The following is a 12210-nucleotide window of genomic DNA, read 5'->3' on the forward strand; positions in this document are numbered from 1 at the left end:
TGTCACACGAAACCCCAAACTGTGTTCGGGGAATTTTGTGAGGGTTCACACAGGTGCAGAGGAGTTATTCATGGTTCTCGTAAGACTGCGCACTGGAATGTCTGCAAAGGAAGTCTCTAGGAACTGTGGAATTTCCATGTCTACTTTTAGCAGGCTGTTTTCATCTTGTATTGTCATCCTGAGACGTGAACTCAGTTATTTAGATAATTTACCAGCACTGAGTTATGTGCAACAGAACAGGCCAAGACATTTTGATGCATTTCCCGACACAAGGGTGGTGCTGGATGCAACTGAGATTCGAATACAGACACCGTTCAGCTTAGATGCAGAGCGCCAAACTTTTTCACCTTACAAACACCACGAAATGCCGGGTTGGAGTGACACCTGACTGCTACATTTGTTACTTGTCGCCCATGCATGGGGGTGTCATGAGCGATAGAGAAATTGTGCGACAATGCGACATTCCCGACCAGTTGGAAACGGGCGATGCCGTAATGGTCAACAAAGGTTTTAAAATCTCCGATTTACTGCCACAAGGCGTAAAACTTCACATTCTCCCATTTAGGACGGCACAGACAAGGCAGATGCCCAAGGCAGACGTTTACGACACTCGTAACATTGCTGGTGCAAGGGTTCATGTTGAGAGGGTGATCAGACGGATCAAAGATTTTCACATTTTTGACCGTCCCCTGCCTCTCAACATAGTAGACTTGGCTGACGAGATGTTCATATCGTGTGCCGTGTTGTGCTACTTCAGGGGGCCACTGATGAAGGAGAGGGAGGAGGAAAACGACCCCAGTGGATGAGTGACAAAACGTAGTGTATGGTTTAAGGTTATCTCTAAAATGACTAATGTATGCTGTAGAGACTTTGTAAAACTGTTACATGAATCACAAATTTAGTTGTAAATTTAATTATGCATGCAAGCTATTTTCGGAAATTACACATCACCTGACCAACATACCAAATATCTATGCTTGTTGTAAATGCACAACATAACCTTGTTTTATGCACATCAGAATGCTATTGTTCAGAAGTACAATTTTGAAACAATTTATCTGTGAATACAAATCTGTGAGCCCTTATTTACATTTGTAATACTCACAGTAGTTAGCATAATCATATGTCTGTCTTTTTGTTTCCTTTCTTTTAAAATCGAAATATTGTCATAAAAATTTTAGTTTGGTGGAATGCACATTTTTTGGGACAAAAATAAGGGGTAATTCCTGGTGCCCGTTAATAACTGTTTTAAATAAAATATGAAGAAAGCGATGATGTCGACTTCGTGCTAACAGTAATGTGCATGGTCTATTATAGACTGCGTGAAAGAATGTGTTAACATTATACACTCCATGGAAGAATGTGTTAACGACAAGAACAAAAGTTAATGGTACGGTTTTTGTCCAGAAATGTCACTACTGAATCCTTGCAATGGTGAGTTTCAGTGGGCCATCATAGCTGTGGGAGGAATAAAAACCTTCGACGCGCATCTTGTGCTGTACATGTCCGGGTTCAGTTGTGCGTAATTTACCAAAGCGGCGAATCCGTCGTGTGACTATCTCTGGAATCACCGCATTTTCGTAGAAGTACACTAGTCCAGGCAGGATCGCACTCCCAAAATGTTCTGTTAAAAGCGATTCTCTCTACACTGAAAGAGTCAACCACAGGTCCATTGTTCGTCCAAATGACGAGGTCGGCCCGCTTAAATCCAGCGACAGCCAACTGCCCTTGCACTTGGTGATAATGAGCGCTATCCCGCTTCAGCATCACTTCACCTTCAAGATTGTATGCATAAAACTTTTTTTTCAGTGCACCAGCCTTTGGTGTTTGCCCCTTCTTAGAAAGGAGGCACTTCACCTCTAACACCCAAACTTCTTCACCGTCATACACAATCCGATCTGGTGATGCTCCAATACACGGGTACTGGTTGTAGACATGCAGTCCGGATTCTTTCACGCGCACCTCCTTGTCGTAGTATATCATTAGCTCCAGGTACTGCTGGACAGCCTTGCCTTCGCTTTGTATGCCATAAAGGCGTAGATCCCCTGGCATGAGTTTTACAATCTGTGGATACAAGATATCCCGAACCAGACTTTCTGGTTGCTGGCAGTGAACCGCGCGTCTGAAGCTCGATGCCGTGATCCGGCCCACCCGTTCACTCTTCCACGAAGGGATTCTTCCCTGTCCACCAGTGGCGCTGTAGATGGCACTTGCTTCTGCGAGCTCCAGAGGACGGATGGCTTCCATTTGGGCCCTGAAGAGTTCACGACACTTCTTTGAATGAAGGTCCTCGATCGTCGTCCAGAATAGGGCACTGGAACCGGGATGGCTCGGGCTGACCAACATACGTGCACCAGAGCAGGCCAGGCTCCTTGCTTTTAATGGCGTCAACATAGTGCTTCACATCGTCCAGACATCCGCCCGAAGGAGCTGATACCGACAGCAACTGGTGCTTCACCTTCACTTCTTTCTTCTTGTGGACAACCTGCTTCTTGAACGTGATGCCCTTCAACGGAGCTGGGCAGGCTCATTTGGCATCTGCACATAAAGTAGTTTCACACATTCAATGTCTAAAACATAGGTTTCATTTTTTTGTTTACCGAGCAAAATCAGAACTTGTGATGGCCTGGCATATTCAGCATTAACAATAAGCTTCTGTTGTAGGTGGTAATAAAATATAATAATAATAATAATACTATTAAGAGTGAGCTGTGTTGCCAAATTCATGGGAAATTTAAAATAAACATGGTTCCAAGAGACAAAGGGGAACTATATAACTTTTAATACGTGTAAAACAAAATCTTTTTCAGAAAATCTTTTGCATATTTAACATGTCTTTAAAATAACTTTTTATTTGTCTTTTGCAGAGTATGTAAGTCACATATAGTTATCACTGCAAAAAACCAAAGGGAGCTTTTTTCTTTTTCGTTTTTTTACTTTGCCACATTTATTTAGGCTGCAGCTTCAGAAGTAGAACTATATTGGGGTTCAGTTGGGAATCCAGTAATGAGCATGGCTGTAGGAAAATAGGGTGATGGGATACGCAGCACTGCAAGGATTTGGAAGATAATTTTTCTGCTGATATCTCCATTCAGGGATTTGACGTAGTTTGGGAAGACACGTTACACAGACATCTGGATCTCGTGCTGGACGGCTGATGAATGTCGGCGACGTCGAAAAGTAACGCCGCTGCGTGCTGACACATTTCGCTGAGCCTGTAAAACGTTTTATATTCGGCGTTATGATCACGATTTTCACACATATTAAAGCGTACAACCTTCATTAGAAACAAACAAAAAAGAAAGACCTACCCTGCAACACATTCGCAGTGGACCTTGACAACGACGCTGTTTGGTTGAGAGCGGCGAGCTGCTTGTAGAGACCTGACTTCATTGAGGGCACGCAGATACGCCTGATGAGGATGCAGTCCGCGTACGGTGCTGACACATTCACCATCACCCTACGGATATACCTCTCCTCCGAAAAGGCCCATTCCTTGCGCAGCTGCCGTGTCGAGCATCGAAAGTGATCTTCAATCGTGCCGTTCGCCACGAGGGGCACCACGGCGAGGTCCGTCGCCCAACCGTTGGGTAAAATATACATACGTGCGAACTTGTCTGCAGTCAACGCATTCATTAATAAACAATGTTCGCGTCGATAGCGTAGGAAGGAAGGAAAACGAATATGCGGTTCCTTATCTAGTCGCGTTCAAGCAGCAAACAGTATGGAGCAGGCGGAACCGGAAGCAAGGCAGGCCATCAAAACGGTTTCGCCTGCTTGCCGATAGATGGCGCCCCACATCTGGAAGCATCGTGAAGGTGAGCGCAGACACCTTGCTCGCCCTGCCGGTGGGAGAGGCTGGCAAAAGATCGCTCAGTGATCACGATGAGGACTTCCTGTCAATCCTAAGCAGGGCTTCTAGTTCTGCGGGGAGCCAAGGCAGACCTCTCCAGGAGCCGCCGGAAGATACAACCGCCGAACACGCTTCGCAGCATTTCATCGAGCCGGTCACTGATGAACACCGTCAGACTACCAGAAGTCTGTCCCAGGTATCATGCAAGGACTGTGACTCTGTTGCTAAACTGCGGCGGATGCAGAAGCAGGAGATGGAGGAGCTGGAAGTACGCATAGGTGGTTTCGCCCAACGACTGCAGCAGGCGGCGACGGAGGGAAACATACTACGTGAAATGCAGCGGAAGTTCACGTTGATGAAGCAACAGCTTAAAGAGCTGTTGGAATGGAGGGGAGGCTAGGTCACTGAAATCAATGCCGTCAACTACTCTGCCAGCTCCACTGTCGATGTCCGAGGAGCATTCTAACGCAGCGCTCGTGGGTTTCGACATAAGCAACCTGAGCGACCGACGTAACAGCGCCGGTAGAACACAGTGCGAAGATCTGACGCAATCCGTGGCAGATTTCATGCAACACGGAGAGGAGCTTGAAACCGTCCCGAATAAAATACCCATTGTCACAGGACCGGAGTCTGAAGGACTGATTGGCATAGATGAGCCGAAGGATGATTCAACTGAAGATCTAAACCTCCTGCACATTTCAAACAACCCGGATGATTCGAAGAGACCTGGGATCCCCGACCGGGCGACCACGGGTTTGCGCCACACCAGTTTCATTAAACGACAGGAAGTCAGTAAGGGCCTCACAAGACTGGACAGACCTCCTCCTGGGGTCGCACGAGAGGTCTTGATTGTTGGGGAAAGCAATTAACGTGGAGCGGATTGCCCAACCTTTCGTATCTGCAGTGAATAACCCACAAAGTGTTGAGGCGATGTTCAACACAAAGGCGGCAGCAGAGCAGGTCCATACAATGATTGATGAGTACGGGGAAGGGACCAGGAAAATTCCTCGTGTGTTCATCATACATGCGGGGATTAATGACCTGCTGAAGGGACACCAGCCAGAGGGTGTTGTAGAAGTTTTCCGTAAAAGATGGAGCTCACGTAAAGCATCGCTGACTATCTGCTCGGCGCCAGAGGTCGTGAGCAACGGCAAGGCTGTACAGGCTGCGACGATGATGCTGAACGCTAAGATCAAGGGCTTGTGCAGGAAGATACGTGCACGGTAAGTTGACCTCAGTGCGGAGCTGACTGGCCACAACACTATATGAACAAAGATGGCGTGCACTACGGAGAAATGGGTGCGTGTGTGGTGTCCCAACTACTGGCACAAGCGGCAAGGCGTTTTTTAGAAGGCACTGTACAGAGAGGGCGTTGGAGGAACAGCAAGCCAATCGTGGAAAGCGCCAGAAAACCTGGAGCAGTGCAACCAATGGAACCGCGAAGAGCAGAGGGCGAAACCTCCTTTCGGCTTCAACGATGCTCACCAAAAGGGCCACCGGACGACTGCATTTCGCCTGCTCAAGCCATCAAGACATTCCTGTCGGCCAGACTCCAGGGCTCATCCATACGCAAAGAGGCCCCAACAAAGTTTCCCGCAAGTGCGGCCCTTAGGGAACACTGTACCAGACAGTCCCTTTCCACACCCCAGAAACGCGGAGGTGAAACAACAGCTGCCTTATCCTGCTGTGGCTGTGGTAAACTAGACTCCGACACCCGGGCTCGAGCAGCAAGTTCGGTACGTAGATCCGAACATACACCTGCCACCGGCGACTGGAGTTCCAGGGTTATCACCACTGAGGTCCACACAGGCCGCACACAACAATCTTGCAGCGTTCGGATGGCCCTCCCGAGATGCCCCCACTCCACCCTCAGCGCCAGACAGATTCAAGCGGGGGACTCCCGGTGCTTTCCTCGGGACCTTGGACTTCCCCAAAGACAGCACATGTCGCCCAGTTGTATACACATGTGGTGTCTCCCCTCCCCCTCCACGATCTGCGTGCAATCGTGACCGAGATGGTGAACCAGCAGCTGGGCTACCGCTGTCGACGGCAAGGGGTTTAAAAGCGCTTTCAGTGACGGGGTCAGGGGTAAGCGGACAAATGTCAGAATCAGTAGTATTAAAAAAAGACGAAGGCGACATAGATGCAGCAGACGACCGACAGAGGTGGTAGGGTTTCTCAATCTCCAAGGAGCCCGACGGCAGCAAAAATGGGAAGAGTTGTTCAGCCAGTTGGAGGACGAAAAAATTATACTTTTTGGACTATCCGAAACGCACCTACGTGATCTGGAAGAAGCTCCAACGAACGAAAATTGGTGTTGGGCTGGACGCAATCGTGTGGAAGGTCAGCGCCGAGGTGGAGGAGTGGGCGTAGTGTGGCGCAATACATCAGGATGGCAGAAGGAGCCACGAGAGTGTTGGGATCATATTTGGGTGACGGGAGATAATATGTATCCCTGTAGCCGTTTGCATAGTGTACCTGTCGGTAGGAACTGCGCGCAGAGAAGAGAACCAGCGTTTAATGGCTTGTGTGACAACCGATGCCAAGGCCCTTGCTGCTACAAGGGGAATTCTTATTATGGGTGACTTCAACGGACACCTGCATGAACTGGATGGACTGGAATGGACGAATGATGATGCAGGTGGCCGAAGATAACGCTCTGGAGATAGTCAACCTTAGAGCCTCATGTGAAGGGCAATATACGTGGAGTGCCCGTGGAAGCAAAACTTACATTGACTATGCCTTGGTTTCACAGAAGCAGGCCCGCTTCCTCGTCCACGCAGACATCGATGAAGCTGGTGACCATAGTGTTGGGAGCGACCACAACCGAATAAGGTTACAGTTCTCAAAGGCAACACAACAACTAAGAAAACAAAAGCCCCCTCGGGCAGGCGGTTTCCGGCTATCCCCAACGGCAGCTGAGAAAGTTGTGGAGAAGTTCGAGAAGAGCAGCAAGAGGGTGACTGCGTCTGGATACGCAGAATATGTCGACGAATTAAAGCGCCTCAAAAAGCACCATTTTACAAAAGAACGAGGTGGACGACGACAAAGAAAGCGATGGTGGGACGCGGAAGTACAAGCCGCCATCAGATTGCGACAAGAGCTGAACAGGGAGCACCGCACGGCCCTTCTTGGCGGCCACAGTGACCAAGTTCCTTTAAAGTGGCATGCGTACCAACTCCAGAAGCAAGCCGCAAAGCAACTTGTCCAAGAGAAAATGGCTCAGGCTGGCATGGTCACAATGAGAGAAATCAGTGCAAGCGGAAGAGATGCACGTAGAAAGTTCTGGAGGTACCTAGGAACTCTCAACGGAAGAGAGCAGTGCCTCACTATCCTGGACGAAGACACAGGGCAGCCAACAGAGCGACTGGGACAATGTCTTACGGATCATTTGGTAGAGGTGTTTTCACCTCCGGAAGCGGCACCGCTAGAGGATTTAAGCCCGACGGAAGGTACGACCTTTACGGCAGATGACGCTACCAGTGTAACAATCGGGAGGGTGTCCTTTATACGCGCACTGGCTAATATTAAGAACAACAGTGCCCAAGGCTTAGACAAGATTCCTGAAGTTTGCTTAAGGCGTTGGGGAGGGAGTCCAGGGATCAGCTGGCGGACATCTTCGAGAACATTGTCTGGGACAGAAGGGATTCCTCGAGACTGGAGGGGTGGTCGGGTCGTAGTGATTTCTAAAAAAAGATGTGATCGTCAATATCTACAACACTACAGACCCCTGACCGTAACAAGTACGGTGTATAGGACTTTCGTTTACATCATGAAAGAGCACATGACCGCATGGGCGGAGGAAGAGGGTTTACTGACGGAACTCCAAGGACGCTTCTGACGGGGGCGCCGATTGGAAGATCACCTGTATACCCTTACACAATGTATTGAGGTGGCCCGAAGGGAGAAAAGGAATCTTATCTGTTGCTTTCTAGACACCGCAAAGGCCTACGATAGCGTTCCACATGCCCGGCTCGTTCGCCAACTCCAGGATCTTAACATGCGACCGGAGTGGACAGCGCTCATCTACCGTCTATACGATGGTAACACGGTTAGAACCCAACTCGGTGAAGGTACGTCTGAGGAGGTGCTGGTGACGAGGGGCTTGCGGGAAGGATGCCCACTATCTCCGCTCTTGTATATGATCTACGTGACCACTCTAGAGAAGCAGCTCATTCGATCAGGGCTGGTCTTTTCTCTAACTCACCTGGAGCATGGCGAGACCGTCAACTGCGTTCTGCCGGGACTAACTTATGCAGACGATGTGGTACTGACTGCGGCATCAGTGTCTGAAATGCAACAACTTCTTGACATATGCACTCATGAGGCTATGGAGCTTGGCTTGAGATTCAACGCGGGTAAGTCAGCGGCGGTTGTCTTTTCAGGTCCCCCCAGCCAACAGTCGGCAGCCTTCGCCTCGGCGGATGCGACGTGCCAATACTCGACTTATATAAGTACTTGGGCATCACACTGTCAAATGCGGCAGACTATCTACAAAACCACCACGCTTATCTTCGCCACGCAGCCACACGAGGAACCAACATTCTCCGTAAGCGAAGCCTTTGGAGCTACAATTGATTCATTGTATCCCGGGAGCTCTGGAAAGCGGTAGTAGTACTTGGACTGACATTTGCAAATGCCGTAGTATGCGTTCCCGGTGATGTCCGAGCCCATATGGAACGCCGACAGAGAGAGATTGGACGCCAGGCATGGGGCTGCCACGGGGGGGGGGGGGGGGGGGGGGGGGACGCTAACGAGGCAGTTCAGGGAGATCTGGGCTGGTCCTCCTTTGAGGCTCGGGAGGCGACCAGCAAGATTACCTACTACGGCCGTCTTCGCCATATGGACAGCTTCAGGTGGGCCACGAGGTTGTTTATGTACACTCACCTGACGGGGCTGCGGAGACGCTGGCAGAAGCGCCTTCATCAACTTGAGCACAAGTATGCCCTTTTTTCTGACCCCGTTGAAGCGTCATCAGAAATGGAATGGGCGTCAGAGGCTAAGAAGAAAGTCCGTGACAACGAGGCCTAACAGACGCCGGTTTGATGCTACGGTGACCTCGAGCGCATGTCAGGTCTGCGGAGGCTACGACGAAACGGTGGAGCACGTTGTGCTAGATTGTGCGGGACTTCAGCCGTCCCGGTGCCCACGCCTGCAGAGCCCCTTATGGCGCATTCACACTGGAAGCGGATCCGCGTTCGCGAAGCGGTCGCGGATGCGGTTCGCGAGCGACCCTGTTCAGACACACCGAGAGGCGGTTGGCGGTCTCTCGGCGATCACGCGTGATCTTTTGAGACTTGCGTTTGGCAACCCTGTTTTACAATCCAAAATCCACTTTAATTCAAGATCCAAAGCCAAACTTTTGCTATTTTGGCACTCGGAATGTTTTTCTCCGGGATGTTCGCGCGCATCACGAGTTCAGGAAGCGAAAAAAGAAGCATGGACCCGCCAAACTCGCCTGTGATTCCCTCGACTTCGCCCACAAACAAGGCCCAGCTAGGCGCGCCTTGCTGACTCAGAACAGAATGCCCCCGACTTTTTCTTCGAAGTGGACCCTTCCCGCATGAATAGCTGACCTTGTTTTCGGGATAGAAAGCCAGTTTTCCCCCTCGTTGTTGTTCGCTCTTATCATTTTCGAAGCTGTGGGCGGTGGGCTGGACCGTGGTGCGGGGGAATGTGTTCGGTGCTAGCCGGTCGTGGCTTCGTTGGTGGCGGACTCTCCTCTCGTCACTCGCTCGTCGATCGAGTCTACTGTTTGTTTGACATTAAGCTCAAATAAACGCCGTATGGATTACCTCTGCATTGTCTGGTACGTACACTTTAATCCTTGAGTAGGTTCCCTTTATTTATTTTATTAGTAGCAAACGTTACAGGTCGAGCTAGCGCAGGTACCCTGCCCCCTCCCGCGGTAGTGCGTTGGCTACGCAATCAAGCTCACGACGTCTCTATCGGCCTTCGTGGTAGTCATGCACGGTGTCGAAAGCTTTCAATAGTTCATGCGACTATACCAGTGGGTAGAAAAGCTGACATTTCGGTCGATCAGGGGCGGGTTCCGACGTTCTACGGGCAGAGATTAACAAGGCAGCGAGCTTGGGCTTGTGGCACCCGGAATAATCAACAAACTCTTACCCGAACCAAATCACCGCTGCGAAGCGCGTTAAATTTATGAGTCAATTCTTTTCGTGGCGAATTCAAGTGACAGACGTGAATATGAAGTTTCTCCGTTGATTTGTCGAAAGCTAAGACTACATCGCTAGGACTACAGCGCCTTGGACGCCTCACCAGCGACAGGTGCCATCTTGTTTCGAAAGTCACTGACGTCACGTCAGCGTCTCGTTGTGATTGGTTGCCGCTTTGCGGTTCGTGAAAGCGGTTGGGAGAAATCGGTCCCGAAGCGGTTGGCAAAAACGCGCTCCGACCGCTCGATCCTAGCCGCTTTGCGGTTGAGAACGCGCGGATCCGCTTCGCGAACGCGGATCCGCTTCCAGTGTGAACGCGCCATTAGTGCTCGCTGAGTCGTTGGGCTTCACAAGTACTGAAATCGGGCGCAACCAAGCAGACTACTCTGATGCACAAAGCTCTGCAGCTACGCATAGAAAGGGGCCTTCTAGCGGCCTGCACAGGCTTGTAGTGGCCACTAAACGAAGGCTTGAAGATTGGTGGAATAAGATCCATCTCAGGGGGCATTAAAGGAGCGGTGCAACGATATTCAATTGGAATGTTTTTCACTTTACACGAGCTTACTGATACTAGTGGGACTCAAGGATACTCGCACGCAACGCCACTGGCCAAGAAACTCCTTTGTTGCGGTGTAATTTCAAGGACAAAATCGATAATTTTCATTCAATCTCTCCTTTGCAAAATTTGATGACGTAACGTGGGGAACGGAGTACACCCAAGTGACGATATTTGAATGCGGTTCATAGATTGGATCCGAGCATTGCGTGGGCACTCGACTTGGGCTCGTGATAATTGCTAGCTCGAGAAGCATTCGGGTAGTGACCCGTGTCCAATCGCTGCAACGACGACAACAGCCGAGTCATAACAATGTCTGGAACTCAGCGCGTGCCTTGCGCTTTGCCAACCCCAGCGCGTGGCTATGATCAACACTGGCGGCATATAATCGGCTCCAGATCACGTGGCCGCTTGTTCTGGCTGCGAGTTGAGGGGGTGAACCTGCTCGTTTTTCTCTAATTTTTTTTCTGGGACTTCTATTGCATGAGGTGAAAAACGAACGTGTGTTTCATAGGTCATTGACGTCAAGGATCCGTTTTAAGCGGTATTTGCGCAAAGTATAAAAATTGTTGCATCGCTCCTTTAAGGTGCAACCCCACCCTTGGTTAGTGTGATTCTGAACCAACATATGGCGGTGGGATTTAGTCGCCTCGGTGGCTCCGAGGCGAGAGCGCCGGCCTACGGATCCCCAGGTGGCAGGTTCGAATCCCGACCGAGGTGCCCGCAATCTGACGGAGGCTTATTGCGGAGAAGGCGCCGTGTAACCGAGCTTTCGGTTGCACGTCAAAAGATCCCCAGGTGGTCCAAATTAATCCTCAGTCCTCCGCTGGGGCGTGCCAGATGCCCTCGTAGGTTTGGCACTTAAAACCCCCAAATTTGACTTTTTGATTTGGCGGTGGGATCTCCTTCCAGGCTTGTACATCAATGTGAGAAATCCTGTGTGGTGGCGCTTCGATACAGTGGGGTATTTTTCTATATCCTGAATGTAATAATTGGGGTTGTGAGAATATTTATACAGCGTGTAGTTGGTCAGCCATTAAAGTTGCGACAAGTCATACGCTGTAGATGAGCAATTTCGCCAGCGCAGTACAACCGCTAGCCTCGGGTCTTTAACGTGCACCACACAGTAGTGATACACGACCGCACGCCGGTACATTTATCCTGAATTTGACATCCCTGGTCCCTTGTTTGTTTTTCTCTGTACGAGCTTTCTTTGGAACGCGCACGGCTGCGCCAGTTCTCGTGCAAGGGGGCCAGTTGCTTATACACTCCGAGCTCACGTCTCCAGCAAATGTGGGCAGGACAAAACGCGAAAATCGTCCTGAGCCAAATGGCGAGAAACATGCACAACAAAACAACCGACGCGTTGAAACATATAAAATTGCCTGTGCGCCGTTATCGGAAATTTGAGAGGCCAATTGCACATATTTCAATGTGACCAGATTTATATTCTCACGAATGAAGGTGACGAGAGGACGAACAGTGAACTGAAAAATAAAGGTTTAATCGGCGAACTTGTGCCAAACAAAAAAAGTTAAGAAAGAGCCTCGAGGCAGCAGAATAGCAGGCGGCGATTCGGCAGGGCAGCGTAACAGAGAGCGAGAGCGAGACTGACTCGACAA

The 12210-nt window shown here is 50.0% G+C and overlaps 1 pseudogene; it reads right to left on the bottom strand.

Moving 5' to 3' along the window:
- Positions 1-338: 338 nt before the first annotated feature.
- Positions 339-3700, bottom strand: LOC120844760 (annotated as a pseudogene).
- Positions 3701-12210: the final 8510 nt, after the last annotated feature.

Source organism: Ixodes scapularis, unplaced genomic scaffold (assembly GCF_016920785.2).
Source record: "Ixodes scapularis isolate PalLabHiFi unplaced genomic scaffold, ASM1692078v2 PGA_scaffold4__175_contigs__length_147842914, whole genome shotgun sequence".
NCBI lineage: Eukaryota > Metazoa > Arthropoda > Arachnida > Ixodida > Ixodidae > Ixodes > Ixodes scapularis.